This window comes from Chamaea fasciata, unplaced genomic scaffold (assembly GCF_029207755.1).
Source record: "Chamaea fasciata isolate MVZ Bird 193981 ecotype frontalis unplaced genomic scaffold, bChaFas1.0.hap1 SCAF_6, whole genome shotgun sequence".
NCBI lineage: Eukaryota > Metazoa > Chordata > Aves > Passeriformes > Sylviidae > Chamaea > Chamaea fasciata.
The window spans coordinates 3,035,232-3,049,301 of record NW_027094091.1 but is presented as its reverse complement, the minus strand read 5'-3'; the positions used below and the strand labels follow the sequence as shown (position 1 = coordinate 3,049,301).

The following is a 14,070-nucleotide window of genomic DNA, read 5'->3' as shown; positions in this document are numbered from 1 at the left end:
TAGCTCCCCTCTGGGACCACAAGAAAAAATAGTTAAATAGAAGACATTTCAGCCTGACTCTGGGTTGTTTACTCTTTTCAGCAGCAATTTGCATAGAAAAAGCATTACCAAAAGGATAATGACACTGACGTTCGAAATTACTGTATTTTGGCTATGCAATACAAGGTTTCCTAGAAATGGGGAATGATGCTTTTTAAAATGGCCCAGACCTTTTCATGATTTCCAAAGGCGTTGCAAACCATACTGGTCAGAATGAGATCAAGTTTCCAAATGTCAGAATTTCCTACAAAACAGAAATTTGGTTAAATCGAGGTCTTACTCACATACTCACTCACAACAGCTTAGAAAATCCAGTTGTTTCTGGTGTCACACATTCAGGAAAATGACCAGGAGATTTCCCCATTTGATAGTCTTGTCCACAAAGAATGGAAGCCCTAACTTTAGAAGTAAAAGTTCAAGTCTTAAAAAGGCTACCGGAACACTAGGTAATAGCAATACATGCTATGTACATGCCGCTTAGTCACCTAAATCAGAAAAAGATAAAAAAAAAATCTGATTATAATGATTACTAAAATTAAAGACCAACAGAGATTGAGGTGAATGAATTGCCACCTTTCTGCAGAAATAAACTCCTTGGAAAACATAATAAGCAATCACGGCTCCGTAAGAGTGCTTATCCATACACCTGCATAATGTATTTATGGCAGTTTTTAAAATACAAAGTTTCAGTTTGTACCTATACTGCCTGAACTACATGATTAAGTTTTTTTCCCTGCATTTCAAAAATGCATGTGTGAGTGGGAAGGCAGCAAAGAAATTGTAAAGGCTACTTGTATGCCGTTTTTAAATCCAGATATTTGTAGACATGACTCTGCTCAAAGAAGTCAGCTTAAATCCCATGTGATGGGGGTTTTGACTTGTGCCCATGAAAAAGGGAGATTTAACTCCTTTTTAGACAGGCAACGGTGGAAGTGTGCCCAACAGTTCATCAGTGCTGCCTGCTGTGATCTCAGATTCCTGGCCTGGGCCACAGTTAGCTGCTCTCTCTGCTTTTTCATGCCCACAGGGGTGGGGTGCAGAGCATGGCATGGCCGTAGCAGCAGGAAGAGACACTCTCCTTGTCTGGGTTCCTCAGTAAGAGGAACAGCAGAGGAGCCCTGGGCTGTGTGTACACAGGTAAGGTAACACACCTGCCTTCCGGGTGCAGAGCAGATGTGTCAAATCCAGCTCTCTCCCTATGGCCTCTTCTCTGGTTAATAGGGAGGACTGGAAAATAAATCGAGTAAATTAACTGATTTGCTTTCTTTGATGGGAAATGACTGAAAAAGCAGCTTTATGGAGACACTTGGGAAGAGATAGTCTGATTCAATTTTGGACATCAATCACCAGATTCTGTGGTTTACAAAGCAAAATGCTGTTTCGTTGAGGGACTCTGCTTGCCAAGAGCTGCACCCCTGGAACTGCAGCCAAGGGCCCTATTAAGTTCAATTTTTTGTCCTTGTGTCCTTCACCTAAAGCAGGAATAAAGCTCCTGTGTTAAAGCTGGTTGTACTGGCTTACCATTAGGATGATGGTGTGCCTTTCATCATTTGGAAAGATGCTGTGAAGGCCCAGAGGGCACCCATCCCTTGCTGGGGTTTGGCTGCTGGGAGCTGGGGCCAGCTGGGGGCCACTGCCAGCCTGTAAACGGGGCTCTGTCCTGGATCCCAGCCCATGCAATCCCTCACAGTGTAAAGCAAGAGGGTCTGTACCTTTATGTAAGTATATATACTTATTTTCTCCTTTGCTCTGCAGTGCAGCAGTAACCACACTGCCCGTTTAGTTGTGTTTACCCTCCGAAAGCTCGAAGGCCTAAGCAATACAAAAGAACGCAAAAGACAATCAAGGCAGGCTCAGAGCCACAGCCAGAGTCACAGCCACACTTACAATGAACAACACCGTGCTGCATGACAAAAGAGGATTGTATTCCTACCTTCACCTCTGTGAACAGTCCTGTCCCAGTGAAGGACAAGCCAGGGACCAGAGAAATAGCTCTGGAAATTTGCCATAGTCTAGTTCTCAAGAAAACTTGCGTAGAAAACTGTCCCACCTAAGGAGTGGCCTTAGTGGTGCTGTCTTCACTACAGATCTGTTTGGTTCACTGCTGAGACTTTTGTACACTGAGAGAAAAAATTCTGACTAAAGTCAGTTCTGTTGTTCAGCCATAAGTTCTCTAACACACATGTCGATCCTGATGAGTAGTTTGCTGGTAGACATCAATTATTTCTGCTTCCTTCTCATGAGAGAGCACCCAGTGTTTGAAATCATGTTTCTTTTCCCAGTGCCTGTCATTCTCATTTAGTCTAGAGGAGCTGAAAAATAAGTAGTCAATTCCCACTTCCTTCCTTTGCAGAATTACAGTAATAACCTAGAATTACTGTTCGACATCCAATCTTTTTCAGCAGATGGCTTTCAGCAAATAAATACACTCAACTTGTCGAGCTTTGTCCTGAAGTACAAAAGCTATCCACATTACATCAGGATTTTAAGAGTTTTCATTTTCGTATTGTGATCTATATTTTGTTCATGAACTGTAACATGAGATGAGAAGTGAACTCTTATTTAATCAAATTTACATAATGTATCTCATATTAGGTGCAGATTTTCAAAGTAGGAGGTAGAAGCAAGAGTGTCAATGGGTCAAACTCAGCCCCAGCTTTTACAGCACCTGCTCTCAAGTGTTATAATTAGTTAAGACACAATAATCAGCTTCTCTTCATCTCACCCCGCTTTATACTAAGGATCTGTCCGCCTGAGAGAAACATAAAAGTGTTTCAGGAGTTTTCTAGGGGCAAAATATAATCCAAATGCCTCCCAAAACACAAACAAATGAACTGAGGAAGGAGATATTTTTTATGTCCACCACATGAGACTAATATATTGAAACCAAACCACACCAACCAAACAAAAAAAATATCACCCAAAACCACGTAATGGTACTTGTAAAATCTGTAAGGCATCAGCCAAAAAGCACAGTACAATTCAGTGGCTGGCGGCTGAAAGTTAAGTTTGGATAACTCAAGGCAGAAGTGAGGATTTGAGATTTTCAAGTGGGGTTAATTACCAATTAAAAAAATCTACACAGGACTGGAAATTCTCCGTCCCCTCAACTGGCTTTCATTTCTGGTCTCTTTACATTGCTGAAACATCCAGGTAGTTCCTTCCTTACAAAGGAGTCCCCAAAGACATTTCTATCACTTTTCTACCACCACAATAACAAGTGGGATTTATCCTCATGAAGTCTGAGCAGATTCCTGCTCAGATTTCTGCTTCTTTTATATCCAGATTGCAATAAAGTCTCAAACCTCCTGAACATTCACTCCTCTCACCACCATCCCCAGGCTCTCTTTCATTTCCTAGGACCACCTACAAAATCCCTTACTCTCTCCTTAGTCTTGTGAACACCCACTCATATGGCAAAACATCAAAACACATATTTACCTAGACAGTCATTTCTGTTCTCTCTCAGATCTTCTTCGTTCAACCCTGCACTTGTCCCAGCTGAGCAGATGTACAGTCTCGCTGGTAAATTTTCTCCCTCTTCCGCTCCACTTTTGCCCTTTCCGTCCCATGATCGTGTCTGTGGCTTTTTTTATTTCCTAAGTTCTACCTCCAGGGAGCCTATGCTACCACTTTGAGAACTACAGGAGATGTCCCTTAATTTCCAGCAAAAGGTCTTGCTAAAGGACAGAGAAACTGTGAAGATAGAAAATCCTATTTTTTGATGGTAATGTGAATAACTGTCCAGGGTTCCTCTTAAAATGTCTATCAGCCCTTGCCCAGAGCTAAACAAGAATGTGGATAAAACATTAGTACAGGAGAAAACAGATTATGTGAAATTCTGCATTGTGGTGGCAAAATTTTCCCTTTTAAGAAAGAAAGGTAATGAGTATTGAAATTCAGAGTGACAAAAAAAATCGTGCTCTGTACATGATTTTACTTAATTTTTAATTGATTATGGAAGTATTTTGGTCCTTGTATATCCCAGTACCACAAGACTTTCTCATTTTGCTATATCTTATGACAATTATACTTTTATTTGGTATACATTTTCAGCATGCAATACATGAATACATGACATATGAACAGTCACTCTAACACACAGAGCCTATGCTGCATCTGCAGAGGTGTAAGTTTGTTGAGCTGGAAACAAGCAGAAGCCAAGTCTTAGGCTCCCACAGGGCTCTGAGCTGCAGACATGCTCCTTTCTTGCTGGAAAGACTCTCCAGGGTGTGCCACACTGGTGAGCTTGCACATTCACAGCTCAGAGAGACAAAATCACAAGCTCCTTTATTCAAGTAAGGTTTTCCATTTGTTTTTAGCAAGAGCACATCTTCATGTCAGAGGGGATATATGTACCTGAGGTTTTGCATACTGAGGTCGTAATTTAGAGAGGAGGGAGTAGGTTTAAGGCAGCCAGTAAGATAAACATTTAAGGATATGATCAAATGAAGTTTACAGAGCAATGCATTGGGTATAAATGGCTCTGGAAGGTATAAATGGTACATGGAAGGTCCTATCACCCCAGCATGGACATACACTGGGGTGGTTTCTGTGTTCCTTGTTAGACCTGCTCTCATTTTCAGCTCAGAGCTCTCAAATGCTGCTCTAGCTTCCACCAACAAGATCAAAGGGCCAAACTCAACTGAGGGTAAGGATGGCACAGGGCTATTCTGGGCATATGTCTCATGCTCTCATCTCGCCTGTCCTTCTGGCACTGAGAGAAGAAGAAAGGACCTTCTTGACCTGTGGAAACATCAGATACCTTCTCTCCAGAGCTGCCTTTCCCAGGTGATACAGTCATCACACTTTGATCTGGTATTAGTTGTGCAGAAGATACCTGAGGTTCAAAAGTATTGTTACACACAAAGCATGTGGATGATTATCTCAGATCAATTCAGGTGTAAAGATGGAAAACTTTGGTGGGTAAAGGCCTGATCCAACTCCCTGGAGGCCAAAGCTCACTGGATGTGACCCAACCCTACTCTGGAAGTAAATGAGCTGAGACAGAGCTGAGCCAGTATTATGTTTCTAAAGATAGCAAACACCCACTGTTCACATGGTGATATATCTCACAGAAGTTGTGGAAGCAACACTGATGGACTGATGGAGTGTCCTCTCGATTTAGCTAGAACAAACTCTCTTCTCTGCTCCATGTTCTTCTTTAGAAGTTCAAACAAACCTTGAGACCACAGTAGGCATCTCTTGAGGTGTAATACCAAAGTGAATTCTCAGGGATATATTTTTAAGAGATATATGAGCAGTTCTCTGAAGATCTATTGGTTTACAGAACTTCTGTCGGGGCAATGTTCTTGAAAGAAGAATAGAGACTCTGTGGATTAATAGAAAAATAATTTTTAATAGAAAGAGAGCTCACCAGTCGAACTGTGAGGACCTGGCAAAGGGCCCCTCTTGTCTCCATCCCTTTTTCTTTCTTCTGAGAAGATAAAAATGATTCTTAAGAATAGAAGGGGGATGGAAAACTCCACAACCAAGTCATCAGCCACCAGTGTCGTTTTATCCAATGCTGTAATCTTTCTCCCAACACCCCGAACACAAGAGCACTCACAGTGACCAATTCCTTCCACATAACACTCTTCCAACATGAGAGAGCATGTACAGAACCTGGAGTCAGTAGGGAAAGTAATCTAGATCAAGTGATTACTAACCGTGATGGGAATCCAAGTGATTTTCCCCAGACCTCACAGCCACAGAGGGAGCAGCACAGCAGACAGGCACTGCAGCAGGAGAGAAACAGCCCCGTGGGAAAGGCACCTTCTAGGGCAAGGGGGCCAAAGAGAAACCATGGTGCTGCACTTTGCATCCTTCCTGCCCTCACAGCAGTGCTGCAGCTGGATGCTGGAGGGGAGGGAGAATCTCTTTCCAGCCTATTCATCCCCCTTCTATGTGTATCCCTATCTGCTGCAATGTTTGCAAACATTAAAAATGGCTTATTTAGAAACATATAAGAAAAACTGGGGTGGGGAGACATGTGTGTCTTGAGATAATAAATCAGCACAAAGAAAAATAAAAGCCCAGAGTATTTGAAAGACTTCTAGCAGATGCCTAGAGTTTAAAGCAGATAATGAGAATTGCATTCTAGTTTGATGGCTTTAAAGCAAAAAATGTCACTGAAAAGGAACTGATAAATCTAATAGATTTTTTTTCATAGCTATCCGTACTTTTGTAAATTAAGATATTATGGCAGGAATTCAATCTGCACAGTGAGGATGGAAAGAGAGAGAACATGTCTGGGAGGAGAGACCCAAGACTTTCTATCAGTTATTCAGGTTCCAGTTCCTCAATGCTCTGTGATCATTTTCTGAGACAGTAGTTCAGTCTCCAGTGGGCTAACTGTGAAAGTTAGGAAGTCATCCTTATTTTTCAGACCATTAAATTTTGAACTGCAATGCTACACAAAGCCATATTTCTAGTTTTACCTGCTACAGGTCTGCAGACTGGCTTTTCAGAAGTTTGCAGAAGCAAACATTGATTAATGAGACAAGGCAGTAGTCAATGAAAGCAACAAATGGGTGGACTCAGGAGGACTGACTCTTGAGAACCAATTAATGTGTGGACATGCCATCTGGGCTGGCAGCACGTGGGGTAGTTCACTACCTGCTGCCAATGCTGGCACTGCACCAAGAAGAATCAGAGCATCTGTCAGTCCACTGCATCTGTAACAGAAAACTGAAGCTCAGAGAGCTTCGAAACAAGCCTTGAACATCAAAACTCTCTGGTAAATCCCTAGAAGACAAGGGCTAGAGATAGCGTGGAAAAAAAACTGTATTAAAAATAAAATATTGAGTTGTTTCCTATGCAAAAGGAAGTTTCATACACATGGCCCTTTCTCTGTTCCTCTTTGACTGCAGATGCAAATCTTTTCTCAAAATTTCTTTTGATTACCTTATTGACATCAAAATCATATGTTTTCTCTTTGTCTACCTCAAGATAAAACTTCAGCTTTTCAGCTACGGGCTTCACTTTTCCATCACATTTCCCCCATTTCATTTTAATAAGGTCAAGATTCTTTCCAAAGAGGTGCTGAATCAGTTGAGAAAAATTATAGTATGAGCAAGTCATATCTCACTTAACTGCATATCATTGGCCTTCAAGGACTTCTCTATTAAAAAAAAAATTCTCTAGCATTGCTGGTAATTTAGTCAAAGTGCAGGGAGGAATGTCACTATTCTGCCTCCCTTTTCCTGCCGAGAGAAACACAGTCTAGATATGAGCTACTGCCAGGAGTTGACACCATCAGTCTTAAAAGGAGAAAATTGATTTTGCAATCTCACAGTGAATCACACAGAAGCAGCGAGCTAACCAGGGCTACCCTGGGGTCTTGTTCCCAGTAGAAACCATTATTGCTTTCAGTTGACAGGTTTTTGTGGGATGGGAAGTGAAATATCAGGAATCAGTGTCAAAAATTAGGATTTTAGTGCTTAATCACTATAATCTTCGTTTCAGAAGAGATAATTTGACTTTCACTTAAAGACAGCTGTTTTGCAAAAAGGCAGACAATTCAGAACTCTGTGAATAAATTAGAAAATAAATTAACCAAATTACTGTGTTTACTCCTCTTTCTCCCATGCTTCATCACTTTGACCTTACTTTCTGAATTATCACACTTAACATCCACTTATAAATATAAACTTCAACAAAACTCGACTTGGCACTGCAAGCTGTGCCTACATCTGAGATGAATATACTAAGTGTTATGAAGGGGTTTTTTGTAGGTCCTTCACAGGAATTTTTCAGGGCCTGATCCAAATTATTTGATCCTTCTAAATTATTAGAAAATATTCTGTTAGCTACAGTAGGCATTTGACTGGGTTACCAATGAAAAAGAATGGCTATATGTTTGAATTACAGAGATAATCAGTCTCTGCAATATTTGCTTCAGAGAATGAATCATAGAAAGCACAGCTTTCAGTTGAGGTGTTTATGTCTGTCTTATGCATCAGCAGGCTTGATCATAGTGGAACTTTAATGAGACATTTGTGTAGAGCAGTTGAAGTTGTTTAATTACAGACTTTTCTAGGAGCATCTTTTGTTCCCACTGGAACCTGGCCTATTTCCAGAGTAGTCTGGCTGGAAAGAAAGGATAAGTTTACCTGTCTCCATTACTGAAAGCTAACATGATGGAAAGCAGTGCCCCTTTGTACTTGCCAAGAAAATTCTTTCCTATCAGACATTAAGCTCAGCTTAATGCTTTAATTGTTGGACATCTAGAATGTGTTTGATTGATGTTCAACAATAAGAGACGCACCTGATGGAAGTTTGTGTGGTCACTGAAATTTAAAAAAAAATTGAAAACTTCTGTTATTTTCAAGCAAGAAAACTTGCAAGTTTTATCTGAGTAGATTCTGCCATTCCATGTCTTCACAAATAAAGACACTATAGGGTGAAGACAGCATGGTGATGGAACTATCTTTCTTATACACAAACTATTGACCAACTTACAAGTCACTAATTTTGCTGAGACTACTATCACTAGTCAGGAACCCTCAAGGGATGTCCCTGAGAAGAGAGCTGAGTGTGGAGTCAGGTAGCTGAACTCTCAGTTATAAGTGTAAGACATGAGATGCCCTAAAATAGTATTGAGAATGTTCATCAACCCAAGATGGGTTTAGAAGAGGAATGGTAGACCAAGATATGAATGCAAGTCAAATTTCAACAGATGTGGAGTGCCTGCTCTACAGTGGCCCTTCTCAAAATTTTGGCCTTACTCTGGCAAGTCTAGTAAACTCTTTTGTGAAGACATAGAAGTGAGATCTTACTGCTTGTGTCAGACATCTGTATTTTGGGAATTGATTGGAAAACATTCCAGGAGGTTTTTTTGGGTTTTTTTAGTGGGAACATATTTGGCCCCCCTTTTATTGCTGCCTGAAATGTAAATGGGAAGAAAGAGCAGCCTGTCATATGGAGCTCTCTGAGGAACAAAACATCCCAGCTTATCTCAGTTCTCAACTCCCTTATTATCAGGCATCCCACAGGCTGGAAGCCTTTCCTGCCCTTTTCTTTTACAAAGTACTGTTATTCCAGTCTTTTGTAGGGGGTGCATCTTCTGGCATCCAGGCCTTTCTATCCGTTTTACCATTGCTGCTGGAGATTTGGAAACAAATTCCAAACCTATTGTAAACTCCAGTAATTACCAATCTGAGCAGGAGATTTTACAGATGACTAAAGCCAATCTTCTTGAGACCCTATAAACAGCTGTCCTAAATGAGCTCTCCCAGACCACAGGCTCCACCAACACCTCCCTCGGAGCTGGACACCTCTAGGAGCTCACAAACCCTTCAGCTGGGAATAGAAAGACCAGTGCTGATGACAAGCTTTGTGGGGCTGATACCCCACAGGACATTCCTCAAGGTGTAAGCCATGCCTGATGAGAAACACAAAGGGATTTGTTCTTTTCACTGAACTTGAGGTGAGTTTTTGATAGGCCCCTTCTGCACAAATAAAGATGGATACATCTCCGACTTCTGCACCCTTATCTTTATTTATCAGTATTCTTTGCACTCTTACCCTCTCCCATCCCTGGTCTCAATGTAAATATACACAAATTTATTCCAATCTGATTTTCCCATCCATGCTTCATCTATACCGAGTAACAATGAACCTTGTCGTCGAGGTCTGTTAAGGTTGTACTTTCATAAATTCCTGTTAAAACCTATTTTATGTCAATCACCTTGATGGTGATCCTTTAAGTGGCCAAAACCACTCATTTGCAACACAGGTCAAAGTAAAATTTTTAGGTCAGTAAAATTTATGTCCAGTGTTGCCACTGTGATTTGGAAGACAATCAGTTAAATCACTGAAAATTCTATTATGATCAGTCAACAATCTACTAATTCTCATAACTCTCTTTTGTCCAAAATCATGTAGAATGGTGTGATGGTAAAAAGATATGTAAATCCTAGCATGGGCATAGATTGCACAGCCATGATAATAAACCTACAAGCACCAATAGCTATTAGAAAAAAAAACTGAACAGAAAATTGCTTTAATGATAATGAAATCAGAAAGCTCAGAGTCCACTACAGTTTTTCAATCAGCCTACAAAACAATATAGCATTAGATCATGAGCACATTATTTCTGATCCGCTGAATGAAAGCTGATATCTGCCTAATTACTAAATTGACATGTTTTCATAAACAGCAGCATACTTTTCCAAAGGGCCTCTAGCTGATGTGCAAAAATTAACAATACCCTATTTTGTAGCCCGAAGCTGTTTAGATAAGGAAGAAAATTCTCTATGTATTGGCTTTTAATATTCCTCTAAGGAGACCCAGGAACATCCATCTCTTCTTGACAAGTGATAGTATTGAGAAAAATTATCACTAAGCACATTTTGATTGCCATAGAAGTCAGAAAACACTCTCTGGTAGACTTGACAGAGAACCAAATCCTAAAAGCAAGAGATTTCATGTGAAAATTCTCTATCCCCAGCAGACTCTGTACCATAAAAATCAGCAGTTGTAATGTCCCAAGCAGTTATTTTCAGATCATATGGAGTACTAAATGATCTCAGAGACAACCAGGAACAACATATGCACTGATTTAATATGAAATATTTTAATTGTTCTGAGAAAAGGAGTAGGATGCCTATGTCACAGGCTTATTAAATATAGCCTTTACATTGAACAGGAGTACATTCATGCTTAGATAAAGTAAGAGCCGCGTGGCAGATTACCAAACTGGGGAAAGCAGTTGGGCTCATATCTCCCTCTACAGTGCCACGTCCTGTACATTCACATCCAGCTCTCCCTGCAGCCAGCACCTCCTCCAACACTCATTAGGTCTTGTAACATGTTCATCACTTGTCTGCTCACTTAGTCAGTCGCAGCAGGGGAAATATTTGCAGTAGGGTGTCTTCTGTAATAATCCAGCTAGTCTTTAGAGCCTGCAGTCCACATTTTCCCTCTGCTGCAGAAGTTCAGCTGTGCGCGGGTGGAATTCATCTTACCCAAATATAGTCCACAGAAAGAAATAAGCACTGCTGGGCAAGATTTTTCTGCTCTATTTTAGGCACTGACCTCAGGATGAGACTCCTGTCACCAAGCACCTATTTCTCTTCTCTGACAGTACAGTGAGCCTGTGATGACTCACTCAGATGTAGGAGTCTACAGCTGGTCTGATGAATATTGCTGAAGTCTCTCGAAGGTAAGGGCAAGACCTTGGACCGGAGGTAAACTCTTACGAAAAGCAAACGTAAAAATCAGATGTGAGTAGCAGGCCAGACCGCTGAGGAGATAAACTGCATCAGGACTGAGGCCTGCACTTACCTGCTGGTGGTGGATTTTAAAGCAGCTCCAGTACAAAATGTTCTGTGATCCAGAAACACCTGAGCTTGTACCTGCTACATTTAATCTTGTTCTGGTGTGTTTTGTCTGAGCTATTGTTACACATTGCCAAGTGGAAAGTTTGATGTTTCAGTCATTAACAAGGACTTGCTTAAATTTCATGGCTGCTAATAAAGAAAAAATTCAGTAATTTAAAAGGCAATAGATATTCCTAAATAACAGCTTATGTAGATGAGAGGTAGATGGAAGAGCACATCATTGAACCTCAGCAACATAGGAGGTCAACACTTTACCTTTCTGGTAAATTTATCTGATTGGGACTTCTCCAGCTTTTCATTTGCAATTGCCTATATCCAATGCCTAAAAAAACCTTTTTTAATATGTATATTGGAAAACAAATAACTGCACATTTTAGTTTATTTATCAAACTATTATATTAAGATACATTCATGCACTTATTCCAAAATAATTATTTGGGTTTAGGTTTGGGGGGTGTGGGTTTCTGTTTGTTTGTTTTTGTTTTGAAATTAAAAATATCTTTTAACTACCATTCTCTATAGCTACAAAAATGCCTGTCTTTCATGACTGTCAATTTTTCCAGAAGGTTTTTATGTGGCATTCCCAGCACTCACCAAGGATGTCACCAGTGCCAGCAACCAGAGCTGAATGTAGACAAGACATTCAAATGAGAAGTTTCTGCCACAGGTAAATGAAAAGTATCACAACAATCCAACAACAGATTAGAAACTCCAGAAGATTGTTGTCTAGGAAAAGGCTTCAGGAATAATATCCAAATCCAAACAATAATGAAAAGCCTAGTGTTTCTGAGAGGAAACAATTCTTGAACTGTCTGTTCTTTCAGAGTAAGGATGAGTGCATACTCTGAATGGTAACACACACAATCTACATTACAGCTACATGGAATAAAAAGCATTTCACACAAATTCAGAATCATATTCTATCATTAAAATCTCACTTCTGAAAACTTGTTAGCGTTTCTTTAGAAAAAAGTTGGAAATCTTTGTGCAGATACTGTGTACCTTTGCCTTATTCCAAGGCAAAAACTCTTTTGTTTAGGAAGGCAGAAGCTGCAATCAAAGACCCAGATTCCTCTTCCTCCAAAACTTCATTGCTATCTCTATGAAATTTGAGGCATGGCACAACATAAGGTAGAAGGCTGAAGTCTGAAATCAAAGTCTGTAAAGTATTAAAAGTTATATTGAATAGTCAGTTGAATAGCTAAGAAGTTTGCATCATTGTACACACACACATGAGCACCAACTGATGTTCTAGTACTATTAGACAAAAAAAGATGATCTGTTTCTTTTTATTTTGATCATGTCACTTTCTTCTCCAACTGTACAACATGAGAAGCACTCTAAAGTCAGTGAGCATTGCATTTGTTTTTTAGCAGAAGAATTTGGCCTCATTTTTAAAGAACTTCCTAAGGGCTTCTTCAACTGCAGAAACTGGCCCACTTTCCTCATACTCAAAATATCTGACAGAGACAATATTTTTTTGCCATAACCACAATACAGTCTGTAAGATATTTTTGTAAAGATTCTACTTTACTTCTCTAATTATATGTTTGATAGGAGCTTGGCAGTCCAACTTAATTCCTGAAGCCTTAAGATTGTTAAAACTACTTATTCCAAACTGGACTATATCCTCAGAAATTCTGGGGATAGCTTAAAATCAATAGATACGATTTGCAGAGTTTTGAATAAAACATTGGATTCATTTGGATGCACAGCTGCGTTGAGTGCTCACTGCACAAGTGTGACCATGATAGTACATTCAGGTGTGTTCACTCAGCTATGGATGTCTGTACCTGAGGTTTCTTCAACACTAATGAATATTGGGGTTTAATGCTTTAAGACTTCTTTCATGCTACTTTTTTTGATGCTTTTAATAACATTAAAAATTGGAGTGGATGAAGTCTTGTAGTAAAAATGTTGTCTCTTTTGACTACTAGGAAGCAGGGAGTGATGGAGTAGGGAAAAAACAGCCGTGCAGTATAGAACATATACATTAAGCTTTTACTTGTTTAAATCTATGCACAGTTTTGTGCATTTATTTCAGAAGCAAAGTGTCATCACTTTAAAGCCACCCACTTGCTCTCCTGTCTCTCTGTGGTTTCCAAAATCAAGTGTTCCCCGTTGGTCTGACATACACGACCATTTGATAATGGCATTATCTGTGAATTTCCTTCCCTTTATTCCATGTTTTACTGGGAGTTATAATGTTCATGCTTGCATTCTGTTTAGGAAAAAATAAAAAGAAAAACGAAGATACGAGAGAGGAGAAGGGATAAGAGAGAAGGATGAAGGAAGAAAGAAGTAAGAAGGAAAAAGAAGAAAGAAGAGGGTAAAAAAGTATTTTCATGAACAACTATTAAGATTTTAATGTAGCTGCATTTTCATCTCTCACAAGAAAAAAAAATGCAATTCTTTACGTGACTTGTATAGAATAGCCCTCCAAGGATAGCACTCCAAGGGATGGCATTGAATATTGATGTCACAATATTTTCCCTTAGAAAATTGAATTGAATGAATTCAGCAAATGCAATATTGCAACATTCACTTTTAGTCATCTTTCATATTTTTGCTTAGCTGAAAAGAGAAAATTATTCTGTGGAGCTGAATCCAAATACAAGACAAATGTATTTATTGCACTTGCTTTATAGATGTACAGGTAAATTACTTTGAATGCCCACATAACAGA

At 39.7% G+C, this 14,070-nt stretch overlaps 1 long non-coding RNA gene across 1 annotated transcript; it reads left to right on the top strand.

Moving 5' to 3' along the window:
- The first annotated feature begins 11,120 nt into the window (after positions 1-11,120).
- LOC136290492 (uncharacterized) lies at positions 11,121-13,817 on the top strand. Its single transcript, XR_010721150.1, has 3 exons — positions 11,121-11,206; positions 11,948-12,051; positions 13,614-13,817. It is a non-coding gene; the product is annotated as an uncharacterized lncRNA (long non-coding RNA).
- The last annotated feature ends 253 nt before the right edge of the window (positions 13,818-14,070 follow it).